At 44.7% G+C, this 22,638-nt stretch overlaps 1 protein-coding gene across 1 annotated transcript in view; it reads right to left on the minus strand.

Annotated features, from left to right (window-relative positions):
* The window catches only part of LOC142655814 (ankyrin repeat and fibronectin type-III domain-containing protein 1-like), a 219,469-nt gene that overhangs the window by 192,569 nt on the left and 4,262 nt on the right, over positions 1-22,638 (minus strand). The gene's annotated exons all lie outside the window — the stretch shown is intronic.

The following is a 22,638-nucleotide window of genomic DNA, read 5'->3' on the forward strand; positions in this document are numbered from 1 at the left end:
GGCAGCCAGACACCCCCTTCCTCATCAGCATCTGGGAGGCAGATATGCAATATGAGTAAAGGCGGACCAACAACAACCCCCCTTTTGACAAATTGAGAAATTTTTGTACAGACCTTACCCTCGGATACTAAAAATACCATGAATTTATTACCAAAAATCAATGATGTCACGGTGGACCATAATACAAATCTTGGCCAGTATAGATGTAGAGGCGCTGTATTCCTCAATTCCACATATTATGGGTTTAAAAGCAGTGGATTTTTTCTTAAATACAAGAGGGGTTCACCTACAGAGACATAATGCCTTCATCATAGAATGGTTACAATTCACATTAATATGAAACAACTTCCTCTTCAATGGTTGCATCTACCACCAACTCAGGGGCACAGCCATGGGTAACTCATGTGCACCAACATATGCTAAATTGCTCCTGGGTTGGTGGGAGGAAACCATGGTATTTACGGATGAGCGCCAACATCTGAATTTCCCAATTCTAATGTGGGCACGCTATATAGATGACGTGTTCATTCTATGAGGAGGAACAGAAAGGGACTATGTTAATTATGCGGAAGCATTGAATAACAACATCATTGGCTTGAGGTTCACGTCAGAATCCAATAACAAATGTCTACCAATCTTATATGTTTGCATTTCAAAAAATGATAAAGGAGGCTTAACATCAACCATATACAGAAAACCAACCTCCACTAACAGCTTGTTGAGATGGGAGAGTCATCATCCCGAACCTTTAAAAAGGGGTACACCAAAGGGGCAATACCTTAGACTCAGACGTAACTGCTCCAATGACAAAAGATTTTAATGATCAAGCAAGACACCTCAAAATCCGATTCCTAGAGAGGGTACCCGTTGAAGACTCTTAAAGAGGCTTTTCAACATGCAAAACAAAAGAGAAGAGAAGAACTTCTTGTCCCGAAACTAAAAGAACAGGCTAAACAACCTATAAGACTAAAATCGGTACCTTTGACAGATCCAACAAAACAAAAACTAAAAACACTGGGGTATCCTGCAAATGGACCCAGATTTGAAAGAAGCTATATCCCCCTGGGCACAGGTCACTTATAGACGAGGAAGAAGCATTGGAGACAGGGTTACACATAGCCATCTGAAAAGCCCCCAAAAAGATCCCTGTTGGTTAAACTATGGTAAAACTAATGGATGTTATAAATGCAGACATTGTAAGGCTTGTATGGTGATACAAAACACGAAACAATTTACGAGCTCATATACCGGAAAAAATTACAAAATTAGGGAGTTCATAAACTGCAGCTCAAGAAAATGTAGTATACAAAATTACATGTAGCTGTCCCCTAGACTACATAGGTAAAACTACAAGAGAATGGAGAAAGAGGGTTCTGGAACATCTAGGAGACATTGCGAATGACAGAGATAAACCAGTGGCCAGACACGGGGGTAATGCAAATGCCTTAAGTTCACAGCGATTGAACTTATTCATCCATCCATAAGGGGAGGAGACAGATACAGTGGTTCTCCAAAGGGAGTCCAGATGGATATTCAAGTTGGGCTCTTCGGCGCCCCATGGATTGAATGAGCAACTAAATTTTTGCGGTTTCATCTAATCCCACTTGATAAAATGGATACAAAGATACAATTCTTAGAAATAATCCATAATACCCCATAGATGCTACTTTCCATCTGTCTTGGAAAAATGTTGTTCTCATTTTCTAATATGGAGCATCACATGCACTTTACACAAAATATATATGAACATTGCTCGTTGATTAAAATGCATAGGCACTATATTGTCTTGACACTAGGGAATAATTCTGTGTTTTGATAAAATTGTTCTAGTGTGTTCTTGTTTGCACACTATTTTTTTTTTTAAATAAATGAGTAAAAGTTATATTTTACTAAACTCTAGTCTTACTCCAGTGATTTCATTGTTATTTTAAGTAGAGTTCAGAAATTACAAATTCACCTTCGGTGGAAGGCTTTAAACACCTCACCAATATTCACCCGTTTTGACAAAGCAATTCAATTATTCCAAGGCAAAATCTGTAACAGGGACCCCACATACCATGTACCCTTTAAAATATTGGTGTCCTCTTATGTGACAGAAGGATCTTTGGGCCCTGTACAGCAAGAGTGTGACTACTACCGCTACATCTTCTATAGCTACACCCCTCAGATAATCTGTTCTTGGTAAAAGGACACACAGCACGTATTGTATGGTCTGTGTTCTGTATCATGGATGCAGCTAAGAGGTTACATAGAGAGGTCCACCACACATCTTCTGGGATCACATGCATCCGGACCAGATGTTTTTGCAACATGTCCAGTTCCTGAAGTCCCACCAAGCTGAACATTTCATGGCCCAAAGACAAGACCACCCTGTGTGAGGACAAGCAGGACCGGATGATGTCAACCACCTCTGTGTGTGAACATGACAATGAGATCATTTTCTATCTGGCAGCTACTAGAATGATTATAAATGCTGTAATATCAGTATGAAGATATATCTGTGTTGTATGGACAGTAAATCAAAAATTATAGTACCAGCAATCAAATACACTGTGCTTAGTACTGGGTGTATACTGGTAAAGTTGCCGTACCAGAGATGGTCACACGAACCAATCGAAAGGATCACTGGATGGTCACAGGAACCACAGCCATTTCATTCTGATCTGTGGGGGTCCCGGGGCTCAGACCCCTAAGGATTGGCCACAAATAAAAATTTCTGAAATACCCCTAAAAAAAATCAAAGAGTCACAAAATCAGGGGCATGACAAGCTTTCTTGGTATTCCACCACTTTAGGTCCCGACGTTCAGCACAATAGCCAGGTCAATCAATTATTTTATCCCCCCCCCCCCCCCGTACCACTCTCTCAGCAATCAGTGCGTATATGTGATACAAAACCAGGTTTCCTTTAAAGAAGTATTCCAATGACAGTAAGTGGGGATATTAATAGGATATACCATCACTGGCGGATTATGGGGGTCTGACTGCTGTGAATCACACAGATCCTCAAATGAAGGAGTCACAGTGCTAGTTTAGTGAGGTTGCACCTTCCCGCTCCCAGCCTCCCTTCATTCTTGTTTTCAACAGGGATCGGATCCTCGTTTTATCCATAAATTGCACGCCAAAGTGGCTACCTACTCCACCCACCCTTGTCCCATCTCTGAACTCAATTACTAACATTTACTTTAGAGGATAGATAGATAGATAGATAGATAGATAGATAGATAGAACTGAACAGCAAGACTCTTAATTAACCATTAACTACCCCCAACCCTACAAACAAAAATAAATAAATAAATAGGCATTTAATCCCTAAAAGCATAAACCATCCTTTCCAGAACGGCTCCGCTGCTCACTTCTACACTATTTACACCACCGACGCCTACGCTCTGCTTTTTGCAAGCCACGCACTAAATGATTAAAAATACCAAGTGAAGGAATTCAAGTGTGAAGAAGCAGTGATGGCGCTTTACTAACAAATATCCGCACTACCACCATGGCATTCATCAGGGGCGAGCTTAGACAGCGAAAGCAAATATGCTTTTTGTTAGAACCTTCATTGTCTGGGGACTGCAGATAAATGTAAACGTCTGGCGTTATAACAGCATCAAGCATTCTCCCTAAACACATTTTCCTCCTCATCAGAGCGAGGAAATGAAAAATATTCTGTAATGAGGAACGACACAGAGATATGCTGAAGAATTAGCAAGTGATTGCTAATCATAGACTTTACAGCAACTGCTCCTCGGTTTACAGTCATCTTACAAGGTGCACAAGAGCATTTACACCAATCTCACCACCCACGTTTGCTGGGTTACAACATAGTTATGGGCCGTCCTACAGTGTGTAAGCTCCTGTGCCCTAAAGATCTGCACCAGGGTCCCGCACCTACCATGTGCCATTTATAATGCTGGTGTCTTCACATGTGGGATAGGGCCAATTGGACCTTCTCAAGATTTAGGACCCGGCTGCGACTGCTACCTACACAGCACCTATAGCTATGCCCCTGCTGAAATACGTCTAGTCGCACAGATAATTTAGTGAATAAAGACCAGCAGACCACTTTTTTCTATAGGACCCCCTTTTCCCAAAGACGTGGGCTTGGGTCCCCAGTGTTCCGGTGACCCCGAGACTTGGGTGCGAGGTGGTTTTCGCCAGATTTATTCCTTGAATAACGTTGATGAGGCACAAAAGTGGAAAGTCACTCAAAAGAGCAAGTGGTGTCCTGTAGGATTTGAGGAGACGTGCATAGTCAACCATGTTCATTCATATGAAGATGAGAAGCGAATAACAATCTAGGTTAGAATTTGGAAAAAAAAAAGTGGGACGTCAGGGTCACAGAACAACGCAGTATCGTTATTGATGGCACTAGGTGGCTTTCCTTCCCTTACAAAAGGTGGTTCTGCAGCGCCCAAAAAATGTTGGTACTCCATAGGCTTAGTAGTAGGGGAAAGGTATTTAATCGCGGACTGCTTTCCTCCCTGCATATCAAGTCCGAAATCCCAGAAACGGCTAAATCATCCTTGTAATCCTTAGAAGTATCCTACAAAGAGAACTATAAATCTCATCTTCCTTTACCCGTGAGTGATTATTTAAAGAGGCACTCATCTCAGACATTTATGGCATATCCAGAAGATATGCCATAAATGTCAGATAGACGCTGGTTCAACACCTATTTCAAGCATAGGGCCCCCTGAGCCAAGTCCTCCCTTTTCGCGCTCGCACTGCAATCCGGCCACTGAGTTACAATGTGGCCGAGAGTACGGAAACAGCCGAGCTACGCTATTTCCATAACATTGATAAAAGTGAATTGGAGTTATGGAAACAGCGTAGCACAAAGAGCAACACAGCTTCTCAGTTAGGGTAACAATGGAAACAGCACAGCTTGTGTGCTACAATGACTCCATAACTCCCATTTTCTCTTCTATGGAAGTTACTTAAACTTCAGCAAGCTCGGCTGTTTCCATACTCCCGGCCACTACGTAACTCAGTGGCCTGGGATCAGCGACAAGGTAGGACAGGGATCATGCGGTCCCGTTCTACAGATAGGTGTGGGTCCTGAATACATCAGATATTTATGTATTCCTTTATTATATTCCTGTGGAGATGGAAATACCCATTTAATAATATTAACAAAGTGTACATATAGAGAGCCAAGATGTACGATCTATCTGAGGAGCATTATGAAATACATACAAATGAAAAACATTGCAGATGTGTAAAATTCAGGGACTGTAAAAAGGTACCGTGTAGTGTTTTATGATGGGTAATAAGTGAATGTTATCCATTAGTCTGATTTTCCGATGAAGAGAATTCCAGAGTACAGGTGCAGCACGGGAGAAACCTTAGAAAAGTGAATGGGAAGTTTTGATAAGGGGAGTCAAAGGTAGACTTTCCTTCACCCAGGGCAAATATTTAGTTCACTGGCCTAGCCCTGTGTCTAAATACCCTGGCTAAGACTATATTCAGACAAACATGTGCAAAGTCGGCTGTCAAAAACTTCAGTTTTTCACGTCCAATTCGCACCCGTTTTCACTGAGCCCTCATAGACTTGTCTATAGAGGAATCCGTGAAAACGGAAAAAAATAGGACGTTCTATTTTTTACGGCCCTTCATAAGGTCCGTTAAAAAAAAAAAGTCTGTGTGAACAGCGCCATAGAAATACATAAAAAAAAAAAAAACCTGCCGTCACACAGACGATTTATAAGTTTGTCTGAATAAGAGTGGTTTGTTAGCGGTCTCCTGGCACCCATCATCCGATGCAACCCTGTTCCTATAGACACTATTACCAAATATACAATAGCTGGCTTCTGCACCATCTAGATTTGTTGTATTAATCTGCCCATAAGTTATTTCATTCCCACAAATAATATTTTATATTGCAGTTATATAAAAGTTTGTTGGTTCCATACATCACGAGGACCACAGCCCTAGCCAAGAATTAAACATTGTAAGTAAATGTATGTGGATCCTGGGTGGTACTTACTCGCTAGCAGTATGCAGAAGTTGTCTGTTCACACAGCAATGATCCATCACTCATCTGCTTCACACTAACACAGAGCACCAGAGAGGACAGACGAGCAGAGAACAGGGTGGAGACCTCCTCGTGATGGTTTAACCCTGTTCACAAACTTACTATCTGTGCTTTATATAATCGGTTCACAGCACTGTAGCAAGGCTTTCCTTCACCTGGGGGCAAAGATTCAGTTTGCTGCCCTAGCCCTCTATCTTGATACCCTGGACATGGCAAAGGTGGCTTCCTGGCACCCAGGGGACATGCCCAATCAGACCACCCCCAGCTATGTACCAGACATTGGTATACTCTGTATTTACCAGAACAGATTTGGATTGTGTATCACTTAACACAGAGGGTTTTATATGTGTCAATGTCTAGCACTTTATAAAATTAAATACTTGTGGACTGTACCAGAATATAGGGGGGGGGGGTGTATAGCCAGGATAACCAAATGAGAGAAATAAAGAGAAGCGGAGAAAAAGGGATTACCTATCGGAGTGCACAGCCCAAATAATAATAACCACAACAAGATTAAAAATATGCATTATATGCGACCTCTGCATTTATGTAGATTATTCTTGCTGGTGTAATGTTAAAGCTGTGCTGTGTGCTCTCAGCCAATCATATATCCCCTGCTGCTCCTCCTCCCACCACAGCATGCAGTCTCAGACTCCCTGAGGGAGAGAGACTGCAACTGCATCCCCCTCCTCCCTCGGTAACTTGCTATGATTTTTGGGGGCACATAATCTGATCGGCGCTGTAATGTAGATAACAGTGGTTTTTATTTTGAAAAACGATCATTTTTGAGCAAGTTATGAGCAATGATTTATGCTAGTTTCTAATGGACAACTGGGCGTTTTTTACCTTTTGACCAAGTGGGTATTGTGAAGAGAAGTGTATGAGACTGACCAATCAGCATCATACACTTCTCTCCATTCATGTCCATTTGTACTCAGCACAGCGTGATCTCGCGAGATCACGCTGTGCTGTCAAATACACCCACATTAACTTTACTGAAGTGTCTTGAGAGTGAATAGACATTGCCTCCAGCCAGGACGCGATGTCTATTCACACTACCGAAGTTAGCTGGAGGCAACGCTTTTGTGGGACTTACTCACACAGCACAGCGTGATCTCGCGAGATCACTTTGTGCTGTCATTCACAGAAATTTTACCTAAGTGTCGGGCGTGTGAGTAGACATCGTCTCCTTTCTGGAGGCAATGCCTATTCACTCTCAAGACCCTTCAGTAAAGTTAATGTGGGTGTATGTGACAGCACAGCGTGATCTCTGATTGGTCAGCCTCATACACTTCTCTTCACAACGCCCACTTGGTCAAAAGGTAAAAAACGCCCAGTTGTCCATTAGAAACTAATTAGCATAAATCATTGCTCATAACTTATAAAATAAAAACCACTGTTATCTACATTACAGCACCAATTAGATTATGTAGGAGATAGGGCACTTATAACGTGGGGACAAAGCCTCTTTAAAGTACAGACTCTCGGCTTTAATTTGAGGGTATTGACATCTTAATTTGAGGAAGGGTTTAGGAATTACAGCTCTTTAATATGTAGCTGCCTCTTTTTCAAGGGACCAAAAGGGCAACTGGACAATTATCTCAAAAGCTATTTAATGGGCTGCATTGACTATTTCCTCGTTAATCCATCATCAATTAGGCAGGTAAAAAGGTCTGGAGTTGATTCCAGGTGTGGCATTTGCATTTGGAAGCTGTTGCTGTGAACCCACAACATGAGGTCAAAAGAGCTCTCAATGCAAGGTAAACAGACCATTGTTAGGCTGAAAAAAAAAATAATTAAGAAATCCATCAGAGAGATCGAACAAATGTTAGGAGTGGCCAAATCAAGGGAGCGCACTCGTGATCTCGTGAACTCCAAAAGGCCTAAACGTCCACGGAAGACAAGTGATGGATGATCGCAGAATCCGTTCCATGGTGAAGAAAAATTCCTTCACAACATCTACCCAAGTGAAGAACACACTCCTGGAAGTAGGTGTATCAGTATCTAAGTCTACCATAAAGAGAAGACTTCAAGAGAGCAAATACAGAGGGTTCACCACAAGGTGCAAACCATTAATCAGCCTCAAAAATCGAAAGGACGGATTAGACTTAGCCAAACAACATGTAAAAAAGCCACCCAGTTCTGGAACATCATGAAAATAAGATCAACCTGGACCAGAATGATGGGAGGAAGAAAGTATGGAGAAGGCTTGGAACGGCTCATGATCCAAAGCACAACACATCCTCATTAAAACATGGTGGGGGCAGTGTGATGGCATGGTGGAGGCAGTGTGATGGCAAGGTGGGAGCAGTGTGATGGCATGGGCATGCATGGCTGCCAAAGGCACTGGGTCACTAGTGTTTATTGATGATGTGACTGAAGACAGAAGCAGCCGGATGAATTCTGAAGTGTTCAGGGATTTACTTTCTGCTCAGATTCCACCACATGCAGCAGGTTGATTGGACGTCGCTTCACAGGACAGATGGACAATGACCCAAAACACACTGCGAAAGCAACCCAGGAGTTTAAGGCAAAGTAGTGGAATATTCTGCAATGGCCGAGTCAATCACCAGATCTCAACCCGATCCAGCATTAAACTTTATTAAGACAAAACTTAAAGGGAATGTGTTGCCAGAAAAACATGGTTTTTTTTTAAAAATTAAACATTTAGTGTGTGGGTGATTAAACATTGTTCAAATTTTTTTTATTTTTTTGCACGAGTCCATGTAATATTATAAATTATTTCTAATTTATAATACTACCCATTTTTGGTCACTAGATGGAGCTGTTCCCAAAATTGCAGCATTGGGTTAAAAGCCCTCGCTCTAGTGAGCTCTCAGCATCCCCCCCTCCTTTATCCTGGCTAGTGCCGGGATAAACGAGGGGTTTGAAAGGTTTAACCTCCTACACTGTGTGTCGCCATTTTTTGAGGTAACCCACAGTGTAGTAGGTTTACATACAGTAGTAAACACACACAAACACTAACATACATTGAAATCTCTTACCTGCTCCTGCCGCCGCGGCTCCCTCCGGCCCGTCCGCTCCCTTTGCTGCCGCTGTTCCATGTGCACAAGTCCGGAAGCCGCGACCGGAAGTAGTAATATTACTGTCCGGCCGCGACTTCCGGTCCACAGGAAAATGGCGCCGGACGGCGCCAATTTCGAATAGGACTGTGTGGGAGCGGCGCATGCGCAGTTCCCACACAGACGCCGTACACGGCAGTCAATGGGACGGGAGCCGTTCGCAGTCCCTATGGGACTGTGGCTGCCGTGTTCCATGTCTGTGTGTGTCGTTAATCGACACACACAGAAATGGAACAAAAAATGGCAGCCCCCATAGGGAAGAAAAAGTGTAAAAAATAAGAAACAGTAAAACACAAACACACAAATGAAAATAAACATTTTTATTAAAGCACTAACATCTTTAACATATAAAAAAATTATTTGTGATGACACTGTTCCTTTAAGGCAGAAAGACCCACAAACAAGCAACAACTGAAGACGCTGCAGTAAAGGCCGGGCAAAGCAGCACAAAGGAGGAAACCCAGCGTTTGGTGATGTCCATGGGTTCCAGACTTCAGGCCGTCATTGCCTGCAAAGGATTATCTACAAAGTATTAAAAAAATATATATATTTTTTTTATTTATGGTAATGTGAAATTGTCAAATTATTTTTGAGCCCCTGAAATGAGGAGGCTGTGTAAAAAAACGGTTGCAATTCCTAAACTTTTCACAGGATATTTTTGTTCAACCCCTTGAATTAAACCTGAAAGTGTTTCATTTCAAATCCAATGTGGTGGCAGCAGAGCCCAAATCATGAAGATTGTGTCACTGCCCAAATAATTCTGGCCCTAACTGTATTCCAGCAGTATGACATTCTCTGCACGGAGGAGGTCGGCGCGATTCAGCAGATCATTCTTAATCCTCCAATAGACGTCTTCACTCTTCATTCATTGTGTGTAGAGTCCTCACTTACACTGCGGCTCCTTTTATATAGCAGTAGTCAGCTGCTTATGTCACGATAACATCTCTACTCTTCTGGCAGACTTTGATCTTCATCCTTCCCTCACCATTTTCTTTCACACACTGTTTCATATTAGATATTAGCGTCTGCCAGAGTGATACATTTTGCTCACACAAAACACACATACAGAACGGTTCCAATCCTTATCATTGCTTAATGTAAAGCTCTGCAACTTTTTAAATGACATTGTGTGTATCAATTACTTATCAGGTTCAATATCTTTTCTTGCTGTCAGTGAATAGAATCATTCGTGTTTACACCTAGAGGTTGAAAACCTGTCCAGATCATGTCCGACTGACACTGGTGCACGGCTTAGAACAATGTATCAGAGCGCTCTCGGAAAAAGTCCTAAAGCGGTGTCTGGTGAACATGTTCAAAGAGGACCTGTCACTAGGTCATATAAGTTGAACAGTCATCACATAGTCTTATATTACAATGTGTGTACGTTCAATACAATCAATGTTTAAGTATACAAGCGCTAAATAAACCAGTGACGGCAGATTCATTCACGGACTTCATTTTCAATGAGCAAGACGATTGATTCCATGTTGTAAATCTATATGTAGCGCAGCAGAATCAATAAGATGTTGTTGCGCCCCCGAATGACTCAAATCTCGTATTCACTATATTATTCTTGACTATCGAGCGATGGCTGAGTGGAGGAGGACTGAGCCAGGCAGTGATTATATAAAGTCTATGAATAAATCTGTATAACGGATCTGCAAGAGACTCAGATCAGACATAGGGAAGCGCACATCATGCTGCCGCGTTTATTACAGACCATTAATGGCATGTAAATCATTTGAAATCCCCCTCCCTGCCTGCGTAGCTACCAGTTTAACTGTAAGGTTATATTCGCACAGGGCAGAAAAGCTGCGTAAAAGATTACAGCGTATCCGCCCTGGGCGCCACAGGTAAAATTCTGGCCAAAAAAGTGCACCAGATTGTGGAAAACTGCACGTAGGAAAAAAAACAAAAAAACACATACTTACCGTCTGACATCCTGCAGACCGGCCTTCCGGGATGACGTTTTACCCCATGTGATCACTACAGCGGTCACATGGGATGAAACATCATCCTGGGAGCCCGGCCTGGATGAAGAAACACAGAATTCTGGGTAAGATTTTTTTTTTTCTGAGTTGCATTTTTTTTGCGACGGAATCGCTGCTTTTTCGTGTAAAAAAACGCAACATCTGCTATTTGTTGTGGATTTTTTGGAGGACGCAAGAGCTGCATCGTATACGGAGGACGCGGGAGCTGCACTGTATATGGGGGCATTTGGCTGTTCATATAGCTTGTGGTAGACCCTTTTTATAGTGGGGCACGTGTCTGGCACTTTGAAGGGTATGGCATGTTGTGGCACTGTATTTGGGTGTCCTGAGGTGATCACTGTATAGGAGAGAATGTAGATATCACTGTATTAGGTGGTGTGGCAGTCACTTCATTTGCATCCTGTAACCGACATTAAAATGACACCTTGATTGACACGAGCATTGGGAAACTGATGGGAAAAACTTGAGTTTTTCACGTCCGAGGTGCCCCTGTGCGGGTCTCGTTTTCATGGATCCCCATAGATTTGAGCCTATGGAGGGATCGTGAAAACTGAAGATATTAGGACAGGCTTTATTTTTCAACGGACCCTTCACACAGTCGGCTGAAACAGCCGTGTGGACGGCCCCATTGAAATACATGCGTCCGTGTGACGGCTGTTGTTTTAACGGCCAACATACAGACATATTCAACGCTCGTGTGAATAAGGCCTAAAAAGGTAGGAAACAAAAATGTGCAGGCTGGTGTCCGTCTATCATCTGTCTAAACATTGGGAGGTATGGCTGTACTGTGGTTAGGAAACAACGGTTTAACCAATAAGAAAAACTGCTCCTCCTAAATAACAGGTCAATTCTAAACCAGCGACATCAACGAATACACATTTATGATGGATAATAGACCAGGCAAAATCCCAGTCAAACCTCTAAGTTGACCACCCAAAATGGAATCGAAAAGTGGTCTTCCAGGGGGAGGTAAGATGGGCAGTATGAATAGTACATGGTGGAACTGAAAATCTGTCACATTAAAATCTGGTCTTGATAAGGGGGTGGTCTTCCCACAGAGGTGGTCTTCTAGGGAGTTTACTGTATTTTATTCAGGACACTTTTTAAAGCGTCACCAGTTTATAACTGCCCTATCTCCTACCTAATATAATAGGCGCTTTAATGTAGATACGTTTATTTTTGCCCAAGTTCTGATCATTTTTAGTTTTATGCTAATTTGTTCTATATGCCCAACTGGGTATTTTTTTTTTTTTTTTTTTGTTTTTTTTTTTTCATCATGTTGGCGTTGTAAAGAAAAGTGTATGACGCTGATCAATCAGCGTCATACACTTCTCTTCATTCATGCCCAACTTGTTTCACTGCACAGCGTGATCTCGCGAGATCACGCTGTGACGGGATTTCCTCCCACAGGTCCTTCACCATAGGCATGGAAGACTGAACAGACCGCCTCCAGCCACTGCAGATTCGGATAAATATCCTTGCACGGCTGGAGGTGAGGTCTGTTGACTCTTTCGTTGCTCCTGTGAAGGACCTGCGGGAGGAAGTCCCGTCACAGCGTGATCTCGCGAGATCACGCTGTGCAGTGAAACAAGTTGGGCATGAATGAAGAGAAGTGTATGACGCTGATTGATCAGCGTCATACACTTTTCTTTACAACGCCAACATGATGAAAAAAAAACAAAAAAAAATACCCAGTTGGGCATATAGAACAAATTAGCATAAAACTAAAAATGATTATAACTTGGTCATAAAAAATAAAAACATCTACATTAAAGCGCCTATTAGATTAGGTAAGAGATCGGGAAGTTATAAATTGGTGACAGCCTCTTTAATTTAATTTCTTTAACTCTTGCTCAGCAGCTCCACCTAGTGGAACATCATGCTTACTGCATGACTGAGAAAACTAACGGCATCTATACATTAAACTATCATCAAGGGAATGAACCAGTGAAGAATTTACCCATGTAGATGACTTTCTTCTTGAAAATGTATTAAATAAACCACATTTCACCTTTCCTGTCCATAGCAAACAAAAGAAAGTTCCTCTTTAAACTTGTTATACGTGTACTTAGCCCCCTGTTTCTGTCCGGTGTTATTCTGTATATTATTATTGGAATAAAAAGTAAAACTCATTTGAGGGGCATGTCAATGCATATATAAGGCCCTGTAACAACTTTTCTGTTATTCCCATTCTTGCCTATTCTTCTGGGCAGTCTAAGAGCCTCGTGTAAAGCCAACAACCTGCTCAGCGGGAGCGTTCAATTACTAATCACTCCGTAATACAAAACACTTTCCCATGTTGATCTCTATTTGGAGATCAACATGGCGGCCTGTTGAAGGTCATATGTCACTTCCTGATGGAGAGCAGAGATGCTGGACTGGCTTTTTTTTTTTTAAAAACACATTGGCTGACATTGCTTATGGACACAATGTATTAAGAAAAAAAACTCTGGGGGCGGGGCTTAGCCATGGCGGAGTGAGCACGCGTTTCGGGGGAGCTCCGTGCAGTGGTGCCGCAGAATCCAGGCTTAGCCCGTCCTGAGTACCGGGAGATGCCAGGAAAACGTAGGGGACAAAGCTCTACACCCTCCCGCTCCTTGTCCCGATCTCAGACACGGAGTACAGGCATGGATCGCTTCCTCTCAGCGTCTCAGGCCGTTCCCGAAGTACTGGGTGTCATGGCGCCTGCAACACAGATAACAGACACGTGGAGAGCAGAGGATCGCATGAGCGCGACTATGGCCGGGGCGCCTGGCATGCAGGGGCAGCTGGACAACCCACCGAGGCCTGCTTCACTCCTAGGACTCAGGAGTAATGAGGTACCGCCAGTATCCCCTATCACTTCCCTGTGTGCCTTGCCATCAACCACTGCCCCCAGGCCTGGTAGCTCTGAGGGCATCCCCCTTCAACCTGCCCTGCATGCAGACTTTCACTTACTAAGGGAACTAATACAAGCTCTCCCTACTAGACAAGACTTAGACTCCCTGGTGACCAGAATTGAACTATCCCACCAGCAAGATATAGCAGACTTGAGATGTGAGGTAGACAGGGTGGACACCAGGATTACAGCCACTGGCGGTGCGGTCGACGCTATTGACAGCAGGGTTCATGTATTGGAGCAGGCGGCCATTGTTAATAGAACACATATGCAGTCCCTTGCACTTCAACTGGATGATCAAGAAAACAGGGGCCGCAGAAATAATATTCGACTGAAGGGCCTCCCGGACTTAGGTCCCAGAGACGACCTCCCTAATAGAATTACTGCCATCTTTAACAAAGTTACTGACAGACCCCTGGAAGCGACATTCCTATTGGACCGCGTGCACAGAGTCTCGAGACCCGGTCCGATCGACCCTTCAAACCCGCGGGATGTGCTGTGTCGGTTGCACTATTACTCTGACAAGGATTTGATAATTAGAGGAGCCTGGTCGCATGGTCCGGTTGCGGTTGATGGAGGCAGGGTTGCGATTTATCCGGATGTATCGCCGCGGACACTTTACATGAGACGTCTACTGCATCCGCTGCTAGAAAAAATCAAAGCGGCGGGAGCCACTTATAGATGGGGACACCCATTTCACGTGGTCGTCAGAAGGGATGCTGCCTCCTTTATCCTGCGCCATTCCTCGGATTTAGAAGCCCTATTTCGGTTTTTGCAAATTGCTCCGTTCCCGGTCCCGGATTGGCTGTCGTTGGAGCGGTCTGAACCGCCTCAACGTCGGCGTAATCGGCGCCCGAGTCAGCCGCTCAGCAGATCCTCATTACTGGAATCAATAGGAACTCAGCCTGATCTCTCACAACGTTTACCGCCCGAGGCCTGATTGGTCTCCGGATCTACGAGTTGTTATGCTGATGACATATCAATGGCTTCCTACGGCTATCGGGTTTCCTAAAGTACCAAATGGTTCTTCTTGTTTGCTCTTTATTTATCTTATTACCTACAGGTACTCTCTACATCCTACTGAAGAAGTGTCCATGCTCACGGGTCCTAGTGAGCAACTCCGTTACGTTTATTTCTCGCCCATGATTGATTGGACTTTCCTGGAAGAGGGTCGACACTTCTGATCCTTTGCTACCCACAGAACAGTAGATATACCCAGTCCTCTATATTGTCTACATCCTTTGTGCCTAACTTCTCCCTCCCCCCCCCCTTTACCCCTAACATGGTGGTTTGCTGTGGTATACATGCCCCCCCCCATTTCATTACTTAGAGCCCGTTTACGGTCACGTACATGAGGACAATCAGGGGGCGGTGTGTGTATTACTATGCTAACGTGACAGTATTTTTGCCTAGGGTCCTATTATATTACATGTTATGTTATATGTGCACTGTAACACTAGTTAAGGGGCTAACCCCTTTCATTGTAGTTTTTCATGTGGTCTACCGTGTTGTATATCCATATAGCGGCTGTTCATTTGTCCGGGGGGATACCACATGTTCTAGCCTTCTATTCATATCTCATATGCATATCTTAATGTTCTTATGGAAGGGGTTTCTGGTGATTATAACGGTTATATGTACTGCGGTATCCCCTACTAATCTTATGGCTCACCTTTTGGCGGGCATCGACTGTATCTGTCTGCTCTTCCCTTGTGCCTGCTTCTCACATTCCTCCTCTTCCCTTCCATCCCCTTTCTCTCCCCTCCCTTCTTTTTAGTTACTACAGACGAGGCGGCGGGTATTTTCATGTGGCGGGGCATCCGGGCAGGGTTATTGTACTGGCTGGCAGGAAGCTACGTTAGGTCATGTGGTGCCAGACGAGGCCTGCTGGTTTATTGGCCCTCTATTAAGGACCCGGATAATATCTTGAGCTCGTAGTCCATCGGTGGCCCTGCCCTGGTGTCCCTCTATATCTCGCTCTTAGGTGTCTCAGTAAAAAGGGAGAGTACTGTTTGTTGGGCCTTTATTGTTGGGCCTGGTTATATGTGATGTTCCGGCCTCCCTTGTCCTCCCCCTGGGGGGCATTGGACGAAAGTTGTATTGTTCATTTAATATGCTGCTCACTGTGCGGGGCTCCCCCTCCGCTTTGCTTTGGTTTTCCTTGTTCCTGTTGTATCACTAACTTTTTCTCCACAGGTTTTCTTGCCACGTAGGAGTTGGCCTCGGGGCCACCTTTTCTGTATATTTTCTTTTTTTTTTTTTTCTGTCTGATCTTTCACTTCTTCCTTCCTTGTCCTCCCTTCCCTCTACCCATTCCCGCCGGGGACATGGCCCGTCATTCCCAGATAGACCTACGGATAGGCTCATTGAATGTTAAGGGCTTACATAGTCCTGGGAAGCGATCCATCCTGCTCAACATGCTGAAAGGCAGACAATTACATGTAGCTTTCCTGCAGGAAACGCATTTGAGTGAACAGAAACCCTTTAAGTTATCCAACTTATGGTTTCCTCACTCATATCATAGCTTTTCTCCCGACCCGAAATCCAGAGGGACAAGTATACTTCTTTCCCGCTCTATCCCTTGGGAATACCTGGACGCTCGCAGTGATGGAATGGGGCGAATGCTTTTGGTCAAGGGTAGCATCGACTCACAGATTCATACCTTCGCCTCCTTCTATTTGCCTAATATGGGTCAGGGTACAGCATTGAGTGGTTTTTTAGACACATTGGAGGAGTTTGGGGAGGGTACCATTGTCCTGGGAGGTGACTTCAATGTAGCATTGGACCCAACCATGGATGTTTCATCAGGTTCATCATCAATCCCCCACTCCCAATTGCGTCGCATTAAACGAGCCCTCCATGATCACAACTTTGTAGACACGTGGCGCCTTCTTCATCCATCGGATAGGGACTTTTCCTTTTATTCCTCAGTACACGACATTTATTCCAGACTTGATTTGTTATTTATCAAGCACAGCGCTCTACCATCGCTACAAGCGGCTGACATTGACTCGATCTCTTTCTCAGACCATGCTCTTGTCACAATGTCTATTTCATTGCAATCTCCGTTATTGTTCCAATCCCAGTGGAAACTCAATCCCTCGCTTCTTAATGACTCCCTCGTCTCATCAGACGTTCAGCGAACGCTTGATGACTATTTCATCACAAACACAGCCGTTGACACGAACCCGAGGGTGCTATGGGAGGCACATAAATGCGTTGTTCGCGGCACTTTCATCAAACATGGAGCGCGATTGAAAAAAGAGCGCGCCGTGACTATCGTTCGGCTATTGTCGGAGATCAAAGCTCTAGAAGTCACACATAAGCGTACCCATGAAGTTGAATGTAGATCTGCATTAATTCAGAAGCGGGAAGAGTTACGCACCATATTATTATCCAAAGCTAAAGCCACCCTCTCTAAATGTAAGCGTCATTTCTACGAGTATGGTAATAAATGCAGCAGATCGCTAGCTAGAGCCCTGCGGATCCAACAAGCGCGCACTTATGTCCCCTTTATTACATCCTCCCCCAACGTACGAGCCAACTTGCCTCTGGATATAGCGGCACAGTTCCGTAACTTTTACGCTGCTCTTTACAACACCGACGCCACCAACCCGGCCACGGCATCAAACGACTTTCGTGCACATATCCAATCCTATATTGCGGACTCAGGTCTGCCATTCCTGACAGAGGAGGTACTCACTGCCTTGGAAGAACCGATTACCATGACCGAACTAACTGATGCGCTCAAAAACTCGGCTGCGGGGAAGGCCCCGGGGCCTGACGGCTTCACGTTACCCTACTATAAGAAATTTATCTCCTGCATTGGGCCGCACTTGCTGGCATCCCTGAATTCTCTATCCTCCTCCTCACGCGTTCCATCAGACGCTCTTAGGGCCCATATAGCGGTGATTCCCAAACCGGGAAAAGACCCTTCTCAGTGTGCTAGCTACAGACCAATCTCACTGCTTAACGCAGACATTAAACTCTTTGCCAAGATATTGTCCATGCGTCTGGCCCCTCTGCTTGGTGGGATAATCCATCTTGACCAGGCGGGGTTCATGTTGGGACGTGAGGCCCGGGATAACACCACAAAGGCGATCAATCTCATATATAAATCCCAATTGTCTCGTGTACCACTTATGCTCCTGTCCACTGATGCTGAAAAAGCATTTGACAGAGTCAATTGGACTTACATGGAGGAAACACTTCTCCGACTCGGTTTAGGTCCTCAAATGATGGGATGGTTAATGTCATTGTACTCCTGCCCATCTGCCAGAGTCAGGGTGAACGGTATCCTCTCGGATGATTTTACAATCCATAATGGGACACGACAGGGCTGCCCTTTGTCCCCCTTGATCTTTGTCCTTACCCTGGAACCCTTCCTCAGACATGTTCGTGCAAATCAGGATATTAAGGGAATAGGAGAGGGATCCCGGGTCACTAAGGTGGCAGCGTACGCAGACGACCTGCTATTCTTTCTTACTAACCCCACCGTCTCCCTCCCGAATCTAATGCAGGAGTTTAGTCGATTTTCCAACCTCTCTAACTTTAAAATAAATTTCTCCAAATCCGAGGCCATGAGTGTCTCCCTTCCCCCTTCCCTGCTGTCTTCATTGGAGCAATCTTTTAGTTTCAAATGGAACCCGGTGGCCCTTAAGTACCTGGGAGTGCGCATACCTGCGGACCTCAAGGAGCTCTACAACTTAAACTTTCCAGGATTTCTCGCGGATGTGAAAGCAGATTGCGCCAGATGGACGGGGGGCACATTTACTTGGATGGGACGTTGCACGATCTTTAAGATGAATATACTTCCTCGTCTGCTGTACCTCTTCCAAGCCCTTCCTATAGCGGTCCCCCCTTCATTTTTCAAAGCGATTAATACCATTCAAAAGTCCTTTGTTTGGAATGGCAAACACCCACGTCTCAGTCGTGCGCTCCTATGCCGCTCCCGGGAGACGGGGGGATTAGCACTCCCTGACATTCGCTCGTACTACATTTCAACGCATCTGACGCGAGTGGTTGACTGGTGTAGGCACGCCCCCTTTAAGGCCTGGATAGGCCTTGAGCAAGGTTTCTCGGAGATTCCTTTAGAGACGATTCCTTGGTTGAAACAGGGACTTCCCACGTCCCTACACCGTCATCCCACGATAGGCCCCACGCTCCGTTGTTGTGCACTTCCAGTGGTCCGATCGAATCTCCTCCCTCTCTGCTCTCCCATGACTCCGATTCTGGGAAACCCTTCCTTTCCCTCTGGAGTGACAGATCCGGTGTTCAAGCCTTGGTCGTCGGCAGGGGTATTTAGGGCAGAGCACTTCTTGAAGAACTCCGAGTGGCTCTCTCTCGCAGAGTTGACACGGATGCCTGACCTCCCCCCATTGGGTTATTGGCGTGTATTCCAACTCCGTCACTTCTACTCTTCATTGCCCTCTTCGGCCCTATTCCACGCCCCTAAATCTCAGCTGGAAACGATATGTGCCGAGGATGGGTCGGCGCGCCATACTCTGTCCACAATTTACCGTCTTCTACTAAACCCGCCGGACCTACCGACGCCTGGGTACATTTCGGAATGGGAGGCTGACTTGGGAATCACATTTACCACAAGCCAATGTTCCCGAATTCTTACCCTAGCTCATAAAACATCAATTAGCTCACGATATCAGGAGGCTAGCTTTAAGTTGCTCTCACGATGGTATAGGACCCCGGTCCGCCTTCATCGCATCTTCCCGGCTGTCTCACCTCTCTGTTGGAGATGCGGTTTGGACAATGGTACCCTTCTACACACTTTCTGGTCATGCTCACGACTAACGGGATTTTGGGACGGGGTCAAAAGGGTGATCCTCAAGGTTACAGACGCTACCTGTAACATGGACGCGGCCTTCTTCCTCCTCCATCACTGTGACATTCCGGCTAACACATACAAACGCTCTCTCCTTCACTTTTTAGTGATGGCTGCACGACATTGTATCCCTTTACGCTGGAAGAAATCCTCTCCGCCATCACTGTCTCTGTGGATCTCGAAGGTCAATGACCTTATGCATATGGAGGACCTAACCTCCTCCATTCACGATGCACACACTAGGTTCTGTCGCACGTGGGCCCCGTGGATCGTGTTTCAGGACTCCGACTTCTACACTGACATTCTTGGAAGTGTGGACACTGATGGATAGCTCGTGGGGTCCTGTTCGGGGGTGGTGGGGGTCTCCCCGGTGGGAGTTACTACTTCTCCTCCCCTTCTTGCTCTTTCACTTCATTCTGTACTTTTAACTAAATATGTCTTTCTTATGCATAGTGGGGAAGTTCATGTTTATACCTTAAAGATGACATATAATACTACCTCGTGGTAGGTTTACATTGTAAATTTCAAAAGCATACATCTTGGTTTTTTGCAAGTTGATATATTTTCCCACATGTAACTGCTGTATTGTGTATTCTGAAAATATGTGGCTGTTGTCACGAAAATAAAGAATTTCAAAAAAAAAAAGAAAAAAAACTCTTTGCTTGTATATGGATGCACTCTTTAGTTGGTAGTATTTATTGTGACACTGTATATGGAGGCACTCTAGTTGGCATGGTTTATAAAGAAACCGTATATGGCGGCACTCTGATTGGCATAGTTTATAAAGACACTGTATATAGGAGCACTGACTGGCACTAGGTATACACTATATGGGGGCACGATGGTTGGCATTATTTATTGGGACACTGTATATGGGTGCACTCTTTGGCTGACACTGTTTATAAAGACACTTTATAAACAATATTAATCAAATAGTGCTTTTATATAGAGACACTGTATATGGGGGCACTCTTTGGCGGACACTGGTTATGAGGACACTATATAGGAGCACTCTGGTTGGTATGGTTTATAAAGACACTGTATATAGAAGCACTATTTGGTTAGTATTGTTTATGAGGACACTGTATATGGGAGAGGCGAAGGGGATGAATAGGAGTCTGCTGTTTTCTTCCATTGCTCCTAGGGCTGGGCGATTTTGCCCAAAAATAAAATCTAGATTTTTTTTCAACCCTATGAGCGATTTTCAATTTGAGTCTCGATTTGCTTATTACTATAAAATAAACTGAAAAAATACTAAGATAATTTAAAAAAAGAACTCCCATGAAAATTTGTATTGCTTTGCCCGTTTGAAATAGGCATCTTGTACACGTATATGATACTTATTCCCTCACCGAGCTCATCTAGCTTTCAATACATAGGCTCTGTTCGGCTCCCCCATGTGGACACAGCGGCAGTAAAATGGCAGAAAACATCACTTTATGCCCCATAAATAAGTTAGGCCCCCAGGTTGTACCCCCATAGATTTAGTGCCCACTGTAGATCGTGCCACACAGCCCCCCTTTCCGGTAGTTCCACACAACTCCCTCCCCCCATAGGTAGCGCATTTTGGGCTCCCTCTCGGAGTGGAATCCCCAACCAGAGAATTGCCGATGCCCTGGCCGGGGATTCCGCTTCAGGAGGAGCCCCTGATGTCACTGTCCATATATGGACATTTATTTCAGGGGCAACCCCAGAGCTACACTCCCGGGCAGAGCGCTACTTGCACTCTGCCGAAAACACTGCTGTGCTCCTGACATCACTGTCCATATATGGACAGTGATGTCAGGGACTTCCCCAGAGATGGGGTCCCGGAGCAGAGCAGCTTCTAGCGCTCTGCCTGGGACTCCTCTCCTCCTGACATCACGGTCCATACATGGACCGTGATGTCAGGGGCTTCGGCACCAATCTCCATCCCCACCTCTTTCCTGAATGCCCTCCAGCCAATAGCTGGCCGCATATGACTTCATAAGCTGCCAGTCAATAGAAGACCAAGGGTATGTTCACACGCTTACAAGTACTGCTGAGCATTACATCGGGCAGCCACAGGAGGAGGTGGGAAGAGACAGCATTGTTGTGTCCTGTACACGGTCTCCTCTCTCCTCACAGAATTGATGCCATGGCAGCCAGCGTCAGCGCAGAGGACCAGGAGGTGACGATGCGGCGGGGCGGTGACAAGTGGCAGGGCGGAGCTTCCTCCTGTAGCTCAGCCCGACGGCGAGATTATGAAATAGATTCAACGATTCAGTTTAAAAACAGAATCGTCACAGGACTCCATCATAGAATTAATTTGCTTAATCGCCCAGCCCTAATTACTCCAATTACCGAAATGGCTCAAAATATTTTAATGCCGTACGAATATTTTAAGTACGGACCTGTCGCAGTAATCCGCTGCCGTTACATAGGGCAGTATATTCACAATACCTCCACTACTTCTTCTCTGCACTTGGGGCATGTAGGTTTCTAGACTTCAGATTTGATGGCAAAATAGTCAGGACAGAGCGCAGCATCTGAATAGAGATCCAGAACTTTCTCCTCATTCAGATTGTCACAATAATTCAACAGAAATTCCCTTTATTTACAGAGACCAGGCTAATTTTACGCCGTGCGCATTGAATTTGTGACTCATTACATGTTTCTTGGTAGAAATCTACATGAGGTGCGACACCGTTCAGTGGTATAATTAGAAGCCGCGGTGGATAGTGCTCCGGTGGTCATCACTGCTGTGTTACGGCTTCCTTCTTCATATTAAAATCAAAATCATTTCTTATTGCGATTTTTATATTTTTGCAGAAATCACTTCAGTTTTGCCACAATT

The sequence above is a fragment of the Rhinoderma darwinii genome, chromosome 6, assembly GCF_050947455.1.
Source record: "Rhinoderma darwinii isolate aRhiDar2 chromosome 6, aRhiDar2.hap1, whole genome shotgun sequence".
Lineage (NCBI taxonomy): Eukaryota > Metazoa > Chordata > Amphibia > Anura > Rhinodermatidae > Rhinoderma > Rhinoderma darwinii.